Raw genomic sequence first — 13,952 nt, forward strand, 5'->3', positions numbered from 1 at the left:
CAATAGACTATGTACAGCTGCAGCGATCGGTTAGCTGCTCAGATAGCTGATGTTTGAAGTTGGTGAGGGAGATAAAAGTCTCCAACTTCAGCGATTTTTGCAATTCGTTCCAGTCACAGGCAGCAGAGTACTGGAACGAAAGGCGGCCAAATGAGGTGTTGGCTTTAGGGATGATCAGTGAGATACACCTGCTGGAGCGCGTGCTACGGATGGGTGTTGCCATCGTGACCAGTGAGCTGAGATAAGGCGGAGCTTTACCTAGCATGGACTTGTAGATGACCTGGAGCCAGTGGGTCTGGCGACGAATATGTAGCGAGGGCCAGCCGACTAGAGCATACAAGTCGCAGTGGTGGGTGGTATAAGGTGCTTTAGTGACAAAACGGATGGCACTGTGATAGACTGCATCCAGTTTGCTGGTAAGCTTGGCGGCGTGAGTGAAGGAGGCTTTGTTGCGGAATAGAAAGCCGACTCTTGATTTGATTTTCGATTGGAGATGTTTGATATGAGTCTGGAAGGAGAGTTTGCAGTCTAGCCAGACACCTAGGTACTTATAGACGTCCACATATTCTAGGTCGGAACCATCCAGGGTGGTGATGCTAGTCGGGCATGCAGGTGCAGGCAGCGACCGGTTGAAAAGCATGCATTTGGTTTTACTAGCGTTTAAGAGCAGTTGGAGGCCACGGAAGGAGTGTTGTATGGCATTGAAGCTTGTTTGGAGGTTAGATAGCACAGTGTCCAAAGACGGGCCGAAAGTATATAGAATGGTGTCGTCTGCGTAGAGGTGGATCAGGGAATCGCCCGCAGCAAGAGCAACATCATTGATATACACAGAGAAAAGAGTCGGCCCGAGAATTGAACCCTGTGGCACCCCCATAGAGACTGCCAGAGGACCGGACAGCATGCCCTCCGATTTGACACACTGAACTCTGTCTGCAAAGTAATTGGTGAACCAGGCAAGGCAGTCATCCGAAAAACCGAGGCTACTGAGTCTGCCGATAAGAATATGGTGATTGACAGAGTCGAAAGCCTTGGCAAGGTCGATGAAGACGGCTGCACAGTACTGTCTTTTATCTTTTATCTTTTATCTGTCAGGAGGAATGGGCCAAAATTCACCCAACTTATTGTGGGAAGCTTGTGAAATGCTACCCGAAATGTTTGACCAAAGTTAAACAATTTAAAGACAATGCTACCAAATACTAATTGAGTGTATGTAAAGTTCTGACTCACTGGGAGTCTGATGAAAGAAATAAAAGCTGAAATAAATCATTATCTCTAATATTATTCTGACATTTCACATTCTAAAAATATAGTGGTGATCCTTCTGCCCTAAGAAAATGAATTTTTACTAGGATTAAATGTCAGGAATTGTGAAAAACTGAGTTTAAATATATTTTTCTAAGGTGCATGTAAACTTCCGACTTCAACTCTATGCTTTTCTTATTTAAAATGACACAATACATCATTTACCATTCATTTCTATTGGGCACAAAATAATCTGAAACACAACCAAAACAAACACCAAATGCACCCAACAAGTTTTTAGTCACAAGTTTGATGTAGTCATTGTGTGCTAGGAATATGGGACCAAATACTCAACTTTTGACTACTTTAATACACACAGTGCATTCGGAAAGTATTCAGACCTTTACTTTTTCCACATTTTGTTACATTACAGCCTTATTAAAAAATGGATTCAATAGTTTTTCCCCTCATCCATCTACACACAATACCCCATAATGACAAAGCAAAAATGTTTTTTTAGACATTTTAACAAATTTATACAGTATATATATATTTATAAAACATTTAAATATTACATTTACATAAAATAAAATGTATTTATATAGCCCTTCGTACATCAGCTGATATCTCAAAGTGCTGTACAGAAACCCAGCCTAAAGCCCCAAACAGCAAGCAATGCAGGTGTTGAAGCACGTTGGCTAGGAAAAACTCCCTAGAAAGGCCAAAACCCAGGAAGAAACCTAGAGAGGAACCAGGCTATGAGGGGTGGCTAGTCTTCTGGTTGTGCCGGGTGGAGATTATAACAGAACATGGCCAAGATGTTCAAATGTTCATAAATGACCAGCATGGTTATTAAATAATAGGTCTGGGACAGGTAGCACATCCAGTGAACAGGTCAGGGTTCCATAGCCACAGGCAGAACAGTTGAAACTGGAACAGCAGCATGGCCAGGTGGACTGGGGACAGCAAGGAGTCATCATGCCAGGTAATCCTGAGGCATGGTCCTAGGGCTCAGGTCCTCCGAGAGAGAGAAAGAAAGAGAGAAAGAGAGAATTAGAGAGAGCATACTTAAATTCACACAGGACACCGGATAAGACAGGAGAAGTACTCCAGATATAACAAACTGACCCTAGCCCCCCGACACATAAACTACTGCAGCATAAATACTGGAGGCTGCGACAGGAGGGGTCAGGAGACACTGTGGCTCCATCCGATGATACCCCCTGACAGGGCCAAACAGGAAGGATATAACCCCACCCACTTTGCCAAAGCACACCACTAGAGGGTTATCTTCAACCACCAACTTACCATCCTGAGACAAGGCCGAGTGTAGCCCACAAAGATCTCTGCCACGGCACAACCCAAGGGGTGGCGCCAACCCAGACAGGAAGATCACATCAGTGACTCAACCCACTCAGGTGACGCACCCCTCCTAGGGGCGGCATGAAAGAGCACCAGTAAGCCAGTGACTCAGCCCCTGTAATAGGGTTAGAGGCAAAGAATCCCAGTGGAAAGAGGGGAACCGGCCAGGCAGAGACACCATGGCGGTTCGTTGCTCCAGAGCCTTTCCGTTCACCTTCACACTCCTGGGCCAGACTACACTCAATCATATGACCCACTGAAGAGATGAGTCTCCAGTAAAGACTTAAAGGTTGAGACCGAGTTTGCGTCTCTCACATGGGTAGGCAGACCATTCCATAAAAATTGAGCTCTACAGGAGAAAGCACTGCCTCCAGCTGCTTGCTTAGAAATTCTAGGGACAATTAGGAGGCCTGCGTCTTGTGACCGTAGTGTACGTGTAGGTATGTACGGCAGGACCAAATCAGAGAGATAGGTAGGAGCAAGCCCATGTAATGCTTTGTAGGTTAGCAGTAAAACCTTGAAATCAGCCCTTGCCTTGACAGGAAGCCAGTGTAGGGAGGCTAGCTGGGCACACCTGATTTAGTGATGGTGCCGATGGGTAGGGCTGCCGTTTTATCGGCCCTCAACCAATCATGCTACTTTGTTTTTTCACGTTGTTCGTAACTTGTTTTGTATATAATGTTGCTGCTACCATCTCCTATGACCGAAAAGAGCTTCTAAACATCAGAACTGGGATTGCTCACCTCAAACTGGACAAAGAGTTTTTCTTCACTGAGACGGACGTGAGGGATATACTGTTAACACCTCACCAGGCCCCGATCCCCGTGATTCGCTGGAGAAGGAAACTGAGATTGAGGCAAAATATCAGGGTGTCTTGTGAGGACCAGGTAACGAGTGGGTAATCTGCCCCTGCCCTCTATTCTGCTAGCTAACATTCAATCTATGGAAAATAAATGGGATGAACTGAAAGCACGTATATCATGCTTCACCGAGTCGTGGATGAACGACAACATTAAGAACATAGAGCTGCCGGGTTATACACTATCGGCAAGACAGAACGGCAGCCTCTGGTAAGACACGGGGCGGGGGCCTATGCATTTATGTAAACAACAGCTGGTGCACAATATCTAAGGAAGTCTCAAAGATTTGATCGCCTGAGGTTGAGTATCTTATGAAAAGCTGTAGATCACACTATTTACACAGAGAGTTTTCATCTGTATTTTTGTAGCTGTCTACATACCACCACAGAGCGAGGTTGGATCTAAAACTGGAACTAAAACTGCAATAAATGAGCTGTATTCCGCCACAAGCAAACAGGAAAATGCTCATCCAGAGGCGGTGCTCCTAGTGGCCAGTGACTTTAATCTGTTTTACCCAATTTCTATCAACATGTTAAATGTGCAACCAGAGGGAAAATAATTCTAGACAACCTCTACTCCACACACAGAGGCGCGTACAAAGCTCTCCCTCACCCTCCATTTGGCAAATCTGACCATAACTCTGTCCTCCTAATTCCTGCTTACAAGCAACAATTCAAGCAGGAAGCACCAGTGACTCGGTCTATAAAAAAGTGTCAGATGAAGCAGATGCTGAACTACAGGACTGTTTTTCTAGCACAGACTGGAACATGTTCCGGCATTCTTCTGATGGCATTGAGGAGTACACCACATCAGTCACTGGCTTTATCAATAAGTGCATCGAGGACATCGTCCCCACAGTGACTGTACGTACATACACCAACCAGAAGCCATTATTTACAGGCAACATTCGCACTGAGCTAAAGGGTAGAGCTGCCACTTTCAAGGACCGGGACTCTAACCCGGAAGCTTATAAGAAATCCCTCTATGCCCTCTGACAAACCATCAAACAGGCAAAGCGTCAATAAAGGACTAAGATCGAATCGTACTACACTGGCTCTGACGCTCGTCGAATGTGGCCGGTCTTGCAAACTTTTACAGACTACAAAGGGAAGGACAGCCGTGAGCTGCCCAGTGACACGAGCCTAGTAGACGAGCGAAATAACTACTATGCTCGCTTCGAGGCAAGTAACACTGAAACATGCATGAGAGCACCAACTGTTCCAGATGACTGTGTGATCATGCTCCCCGCAGCCGATGTGAGTAAGACCTTTAAACAGGTCAACATTCACAAGGCCGCTGGACCAGATGGATTACCAGGAGGTGTACTCCGAGGATGCGCTGACCAACTTGTCTTCACCAATATTTTCGACCTCTTCCTGTCTGAGTCTGTAATACCAAGCAGACCACTATAGTCCCTGTGCCCAAGAACACTAAGGTAACCTGCCTAATTGACTACCAACCCGTAGCACTCACGTCTGTAGCCATGAAATGCTTTGAAAGGCTGGTCATGGCTCACATCAACACCATTATCCCAGACCCACTCCAATTTGCATACCGCCCTAACAGAGCCACAGATGATGCAATCTCTATTGCACTCCACACTGCCCTTTCCCACTTGGACAAAAGGAACACCTATGTGAGAATGCTATTCATTGACTACAGCTCAGCGTTCAACACCATAGTGCCCTCAAATCTCATCACTAAGCTAAGGACCCGGGACTAAACACCTCCCTCTGCAACTGGATCCTAGATTTTCTGACGGGCCGCCCCCAGGTGGTAAGGGTAGGTAACAACACATCCGCCACGCTGATCCTCAACACGGGGGCCCCTCAGGGGTGCGTGCTCAGTCCCCTCCTGTACTCCCTGTTCACTCATGACTGCATGGCCAGGCACAACTCCAACAGCATCATTAAGATTCCTGATGACAGTGGTAGGCCTGATCACAGACAACGATGAGACAGCCTATAGGGAGGAGGTCAGAGACCTGAGACAGCAAACCTCTCCCTCAACGTGATCAAGACAAAGGAGATGATTGTGGACTACAGGAAAAAGAGGACCGAACACGCCCTCATTATCATCGACGGGGCTGTAGTGGAGCAGGTTGAGAGCGTCAAGTTCCTTGGTGTCCACATCAACAACAAACTAACATGGCCCAAGCACACCAAGACAGTCATGAAGAGGGCACGTCAAAACCTATTCCCCCTCAAGAGACTGAAAAGATTAGGCATGGGTCCTCAGATCCTCAAAGATTTTACAGCTGCACCATCGAGAGCATCCTTATGGGTTGCATCACTGCCTGGTATGGCAACTGCTCAACCTCCGACCACAAGGCACTACAGAGGGTTGTGCGTATGGCCCAGTACATCACCGGGGCCAAGCTTCCTGCCATCCAGGACCTCTAAACCAGGCGGTGTCAGAGGAAGGCCCTAAAAATGGTCAAGGACTCCAGCCACCCTAGTCATAGACTGTTCTCTCTGCTACTGCATGGCAAGCGGTGCCAGAGCACCAAGTCTAAGTCCAAGAGGTTTCTAAACAGCTTCTACCCCCAAGCTATAAGACTCCTGAACATCTAACCATTTGCCCCCCCCCCCCCCCCCCTCTCTCCAGAGATGTTCGATCGGGTTCCAATCTGGGCTCTGGCTGCGCCACTAAAGGACATTCAGAGACTTCCCCAAAGCCACTCCTGTGTTGTCTTGGCTGTGTGCTTAGGGGCTTTGTCCTGTTGGAAGGTGAACCTTAGCCCCAATCTGAGTTTCTGAGCACTCTGGAGCAGGTTTTCATCAAGGAACTCTCTGTACTTTACTCCGTTCATCTTTCCCTTGATCCTGACAAGTCTCCCAGTCCCTGCCACTGAAAAACATCCCCACAGCATGATACTGCCATCACCATGCTTCACCGTAGGGATGGTGCCAGGTTTCCTCCAGACATGACGCTTGGCATTCAGGCCAAAGATAATCTTTTTTTCTCATGGTCTGATAGTCTTTAGGTGCCTTTTGGCACACTCCAAGTGTCATGTGCCTTTTACTGAAGTGTGGCTTTCGCCTGAACTCTATCATAAAGACCTGATCGATGGAGTGCTGCAAAGATGGTTGTCCTTCTGGAAGGTTCTCCCATCTCCACAGAAGAACTCTGAAGCTCTGTCAGTGACCATCAGGTTCTTAGTCACATCCCTGACCAAGGACCTTCTCCCCCAGATTGCTTAGTTTGGCCGGGCGGCCAGCTCTAGGATGAATCTAGGTGCTTCCTAACTTCTTCCATTTAAGAATGATGGAAGCCACTGTGTTCTTGGGGACCTTCAATGCTGCAGACATTTTCTGGTACCTTTCCCCAGATCTGTACCTTGACACAATCCTGTCTTGGAGCTCTACGGACAATTCCTTCAACCTCATGGCTTGGTTTTTGCTCTGACACGCACTGTCAACTGTGGGACCTTATGTAGACAAGTATGTGCCTTTCCAAATCATGTCCACTCAACTGAATTTACCACATGTGGAATCCAATCATGTTGTAGTAACATTTCAAGGATGATCAATGGAAACAGGATGCACCCGAGCTCAATTTTGAGCCTCATAGCAAAGGGTCTGAATACTTATGGAATTATGTATTTGTGTTTTTTATTTTAAATACATTTGCAGAAATGTCTAAAAACCTGTTTTCGCTTTGTCATCATGAGGTATTGTGTGTAGAGTGATGAGGATTAAAAAAAATGTAATCAATTTTAGAATAAGGCTGTAACATAACAAAATGTGGAAAAAGTCAAGGGGTCTGAATACTTTCCAAATGCACTGTAAGTGAATTTGTCCCAACACTATGTACATAAGTTGCTGTAATTTTTAAAAGGTTCACCCAATATGGATGAAAGCACCCTTAAATTAAATCTAGCAGTCTGCACTTTAAGTGATGGAGTAAAGAGCCAAAACAACTTAAAAAAAATATCACTGTCCCAATACTTTTGGAGCTCATTGTATTTTATTGGTTTACACTTTGTTTTGCCTGATAACATGGGGATGCAAATGATGTCTGTCCAGGGTTAGCTTTTGGTTCATATTCTTTAGTTGGTAGGTCTTGACTTGAAATATCCCCATCCCCTCAGTAATACCAGAAGAGTATTTACCAGAGAGTGAGAGAGAGAGAGCAATCAAGCCATCTCCTCTCTCAGAACCTGAGCCATTGTTGCTAGCTAATGCTATTATCCGGGCCATGCAGTTTTCTCTCTCTGTGAGTGTCTTGGGGATGCAATCGTTGGCCTTTTCACTGGCCCGTAATGATTCTGCAGCGTGGTGGCTAATAGGGCATTATCAGAGCCTGTGCCTCAGAGGACAGCTGATTAATGTCAGTGGAGAAGACAGGGGCCCAGCCGGGGCCTGATAAAAGGGTGTAGGGATTGGAGGGAGCAGGATGATGAACGAGCTACAGGGCCCCATGTCCCCATATCATTAGGAGGGCCCGGCCCCCGGCGCTGGACGCTCAGCTAATGTAGCGAGGCAGCACTGTGGCTGTGGCCAGGAGCTCTAGGGAGAAGGATTCTGCAGGGTGAGGATAACTGATAGCTGGGAAAGAACTATTCAGAGGTGTGACCTGTCTGATAGCAGCTAGGAGGATTGGTGCAATTTACATATAATATGAGAATATACGTGGGGGTGATATACCTGACATGTCAGGGGGAGGGACCTTAAGGGTCAGTTCTTGGTTGTGTATATTAAAAGATTCAAGACAATTCTGTCAGTAGAGGAAATGTTAAAAGCATGTCACGATCAAGCATTTACTGAACTACTTAGAGCTCATTTTTTACCAAAAAAGGTGATACACAGCCCCCCACTTCTCTCATTGTAGCTCCACTAAACCAGTAAGGATTTTGTTTGAGAATCTGAAGAGAGAGTACCCATTATTTATTTTTATTTTACCTTTATTTAACTAGGCAAGTCAGTTAAGAACAAATTCTTATTTACAATGACGGCAGAATGACAGATTTTTACCGTGTCAGCTCGGGGATTCGATCTAGGAACCTTTCGGTTACTGGCCCAACGCTCTAACCACTAGGGCCCCATGTCTAATGTCACCCCAGTACATACTGTATTATTCTCCATCCCATCATTCCTTCACACACCTTGAGTGTGGAGTGTGTATGTGTGTCACCTCAATCACTGCCACCACCTGCACTCCTCCTCTGTCCATAAAAAGGCAATTACATCCGGAGCTATGGAGCTTATTGATAACTAATTTGATTATTCTTAAGAGGGCTGTCGCCGTTCTGGTTGACAAAGGGTCATCTGACGGGGTCTGAGTGACATAGAAATGATAGGGGGCGTTGTAATAGGCTGCCCTCCTGATCGCTTCCCTCATCTAGAGGGCCAGGGAGCAAACCAGATGGATTCAAAATGCACTGCTTGAGAGGAGAGGGGTGAGATAGGGGACCATAAACACTTTCTCATGCAAATGTGCCTCCGTCTGGTCCCCTCCACCCCCTCCTCAGCCCAACACCAAGGCTCAATAGACAAGGATGAACAAATGTTCCATCAACAACTAAATAACAGGAGAGTGACCCATCTGCCTTCGGTTTACTCTATTTTCAGTGAGCGTTAGATATACAGTGCCTTGCGAAAGTATTCGGCCCCCTTGAACTTTGCGACCTTTTGCCACATTTCAGGCTTCAAACATAAAGATATAAAACTGTATTTTTTTGTGAAGAATCAACAACAAGTGGGACACAATCATGAAGTGGAACGACATTTATTGGATATTTCAAACTTTTTTAACAGATCAAAAACTGAAAAATTGGGCGTGCAAAATTATTCAGCCCCCTTAAGTTAATACTTTGTAGCGCCACCTTTTGCTGCGATTACAGCTGTAAGTCGCTTGGGGTATGTCTCTATCAGTTTTGCACATCGAGAGACTGAAATTTTTTCCCATTCCTCCTTGCAAAACAGCTCGAGCTCAGTGAGGTTGGATGGAGAGCATTTGTGAACAGCAGTTTTCAGTTCTTTCCACAGATTCTCGATTGGATTCAGGTCTGGACTTTGACTTGGCCATTCTAACACCTGGATATGTTTATTTTTGAACCATTCCATTGTAGATTTTGCTTTATGTTTTGGATCATTGTCTTGTTGGAAGACAAATCTCAGTCCCAGTCTCAGGTCTTTTGCAGACTCCATCAGGTTTTCTTCCAGAATGGTCCTGTATTTGGCTCCATCCATCTTCCCATCAATTTTAACCATCTTCCCTGTCCCTGCTGAAGAAAAGCAGGCCCAAACCATGATGCTGCCACCACCATGTTTGACAGTGGGGATGGCGTGTTCAGGGTGATGAGCTGTGTTGCTTTTACGCCAAACATAACATTTGCATTGTTGCCAAAAAGTTTCATCTGACCAGAGCACCTTCTTCCACATGTTTGGTGTGTCTCCCATGTGGCTTGTGGCAAACTTTAAACAACACTTTTTATGGATATCTTTAAGAAATGGCTTTCTTCTTGCCACTCTTCCATAAAGGCCAGATAAGTGCAATATACGACTGATTGTTGTCCTATGGACAGAGTCTCCCACCTCAGCTGTAGATCTCTGCAGTTCATCCAGAGTGATCATGGGCCTCTTGGCTGCATCTCTGATCAGTCTTCTGATTGTATGAGCTGAAAGTTTAGAGGGACGGCCAGGTCTTGGTAGATTTGCAGTGGTCTGATACTCCTTCCATTTCAATATTATCGCTTGCACAGTGCTCCTTGGGATGTTTAAAGCTTGGGAAATCTTTTTGTATCCAAATCCGGCTTTAAACTTCTTCACAACAGTATCTCGGACCTGCCTGGTGTGTTCCTTGTTCTTCATGATGCTCTCTGCGCTTTTAATGGACCTCTGAGACTATCACAGTGCAGGTGCATTTATACGGAGACTTGATTACACACAGGTGGATTGTATTTATCATCATTAGTCATTTAGGTCAACATTGGATCATTCAGAGATCCTCACTGAACTTCTGGAGAGAGTTTGCTGCACTGAAAGTAAAGGGGCTGAATAATTTTGCACGCCCAATTTTTCAGTTTTTGATTTGTTACAAAAGTTTGAAATATCCAATAAATGTCGTTCCACTTCATGATTGTGTCCCACTTGTTGTTGATTCTTCACAAAAAAATACAGTTTTATATCTTTATGTTTGAAGCCTGAAATGTGGCAAAAGGTCGCAAAGTTCAAGGGGGCCGAATACTTTCGCAAGGCACTGTAGGGACTAAAGTGCAGGTAAGGAGAGGAAGCATTTGCAAACAACACCGTCTTCTTGGAACAGGAATATCTGAAATGGGCGCACACTGTAGAGCATTTCTCTACCCAGTTTACTGTATATTCAATCGTTTATACAAGGTTATTAGGTCAAATCTAATCATCTAAAAACAAGTGTTCTTTTCTTCTCAGGAAGGCCAAGTCTGAATATTTTATGTCTGTTACCACTGATAACCTGAATGACCCTAGAAAGTTTTGGAAGGCTATTAAGTCTATGTCTGGTAACAGTAATGTTAATGAATTACCGTCATGTGTTTAGAAGGACTCTGTTGCTATATATGACAAAACTGAAATGCTGAATTGTTTCAATGAGCACTTTGTATGATCTGGTAGGCTGTTTGATTCAGTGTCCTCTGTCTCTGTACAACCCTGTGTGGATGAACCAGTGAGAGCTGGTCAAACCTTTAACTTTTTGCCATTCTCAGTGCAGGTGGTACATAAAGCCCTGAAATCCTTAGATCAGAGAAAGCCTGCAGGTCCTGATGTTTTGGATCCCTGCTTTTTAAATCTGGCAGCTGATTTCATAGCTGAACCACTTACATCTCTGTCCAATCTAACCCTGGAATGTAATGAAATTCCAAAGATCTGGAAATCAGCATTTGTCCTACCACTTTTAAAAGGGGGAGATCCAACTCTTTTAAATAATTATAGGCCAATCTCAAAGCTGTCACCCCTGGTGAAAATACTTGAAACCCGTGTAAATGAACAGCTAAAAGAGTTTTTATTTACCAACTCAATTTTAACAATGTACCAATCGGGCTTCAGGAAGAAGCATAGCACAATTACAGCAGCCATGAAGGTTTTAAATGATATCACTGAAGCCATTGACAAAAAACAGCACTGTGTCTCACTTTTTATTGATCTCTCTAATACTTTTGATACAGTTGATCATGCTATACTAAGGTAGAGATCGTCGAGTGTAGGTCTTTCGGAGCATGCAGTTGCATGGTCTGCTAACTATCTGTCTGATAGAACTCAGTGCACTCAATTTGATGGGCTTATGTCTGTTAAATTGTCTGTCTTTAATGGTGTGCCCCAAGGCTCTGTACTTGGTCCTCTCTTATTTACTATTTATATAAATGATTTAGACAAAAATGTCCAAAATGCACAACTTCATTTTTATGCTGATGATACTGTTATTTACTGTTGTGCCTCGTCTCTTACAAAAGCTTTCCAGAACATGCAAACTGCTTTTTATACTGTTCAACATACCTTGTGTCAATTGAAGCTTATCCTCAATAGTGACAAAACTAAACTAATGGTGTTTTCTAATGCAAGAAATATACCTCTGAACCTTTCACCTATTACTACCTGTCAGGGCAAGGAGATTGAGGTTATAACCTCAAAAAATATCTTGGAATTTTAATTGATGACGACCTCTCTTTTAAATTGCATATTCAACAACTTACAAAAAATGTGTATTTTAGTGTGTATTTTAGGTTTTTCTTTTGAAGCCAGAAGGAGGCTAGTATCAGCTACATGTATGCCTTTACTAGACTATGGGGATATTTTATATATGAATGCTTCCACCCAGTGTTTGAGATCAATTGACACTCTTTACCATGGCACTTTGAGATGTATTTTAAACTGCAAAACCCTTACGCACCACTGCACTTTGTATACCAGGGTTGGCTGGCCTTCTCTCGTCACTCGTAGGCTCAGTCACTGGTATACTTTTATTTAAAAAGCCATTTTGGGTTCATTACCTTTTTATTTGTGCATTTGTATTGTTCGGAAATGTGGTGGGTACTCTCTTCGTTCGCTGTACTTTATCCTGCTAACTGTTCCAAATGTCCGAACTGAATTTGGTAAAAGGGCTTTTATGTACTCTGCGCCATCGTCTTGGAACACCTTACAAAATACTTTTAAACTGGAAGAACTTGTCCCGATTGGTGTTTTTAAATCACTGATGAAGGATTTTGAGGCTGATTCCCTGACCTGTCAATGTTTTTAATTTGCTGTTTTATACTCTTGTGAATTCAATGGTTTTTGCTAGATAATACTTGGCTCAAGCACTATTTGACTTGTATTACTGGAGAACACTGATAAGAAGATAAGACAAGACTGACAAAGGTTCCATATAATTATAGTTTTTTATGTCTGAGTGTATCTTTAAGACAGGAAGGAATGTGACTAAATGTAAGACCATCATCATAGTACAGAATCATTGAATTAGGCAAACAAATAGCATAAACAGTGCTGTGGTGCTATATCATCATGCTGGGAAAGATATATGGCCTCACTGTATAACAATACATTACAGTACACAGTATGCATGAGTGTAAATACCCACATTTTTATAGGAGAGCAGATGGTTGTCCAGTTCCACTCAACATGCAGTAAAGGAGCAGGGGTGAAAAGAGAGAGAACCCCTTGGAACCATACCACCACTAATTATATGAGGGCTCAAGGGTATTGGGTAGAGTGCAGTTGGTGGGTGACAGAGCCTCGCCTCTCTGTGACTGTGACAGCCAGGCAGCAGGCACTGTGGGTGGCGGGGCTGAACAGTTGTTTTGGGATATATGACCCCATGGGGGGGGGGATCAAAGATTTATTAAAGAACCAGTAAGTATGTGTTCAAAACATAGCCGTGGACCATTACCTTCTCCTCTCCTGACCCCCCACCTGCTCCCTGTACAGCTGCTGTGGAGAGGAAGGGACACCATGAAGAACAGACACGAAAGCATGTGAAGGCACACAGACGCACACACACTGTCAATTTGTGGTGGAGAAGACAACAGAAAACATACACACTGTACATAGAACAAGCATTGCCATAAACACAATATTTTCATAGCTTTGTACCAGTGACCACAGAATGTGATTTGAGATTCATGTAGATGTTGAAAGTATAGCTGGGTCCAAATACTATTTACGTTATTCAAATTACTTGTACATACATTTTTATTTGAAAATACAAGTAGTTGAATATTGGCATGGATTTGGAAATACAAATAAATACTCCCATGCATTTGAACCCAGGTCCTAGGAGTATTTGAAATAATGTGTTTGGAAATAAGTATATATATATTTTTTTCAAATAGTAGGCTTTATAGGACATTATTTGATTAGTATTTGATTTTGACCATATTATTTGAAAATACTGAAAAACACAAAAAATAAGTACTTAAATAACAAATAATGAAACTTATTTTAATTTAAAAATATACAATTAAAACATTGCTGTCTAAAAGGGAGCTGTCATTTAAATCTAGAAAAAAGTATT

The sequence above is a fragment of the Oncorhynchus kisutch genome, linkage group LG26 (genome assembly GCF_002021735.2).
Source record: "Oncorhynchus kisutch isolate 150728-3 linkage group LG26, Okis_V2, whole genome shotgun sequence".
Classification (NCBI taxonomy): domain Eukaryota; kingdom Metazoa; phylum Chordata; class Actinopteri; order Salmoniformes; family Salmonidae; genus Oncorhynchus; species Oncorhynchus kisutch.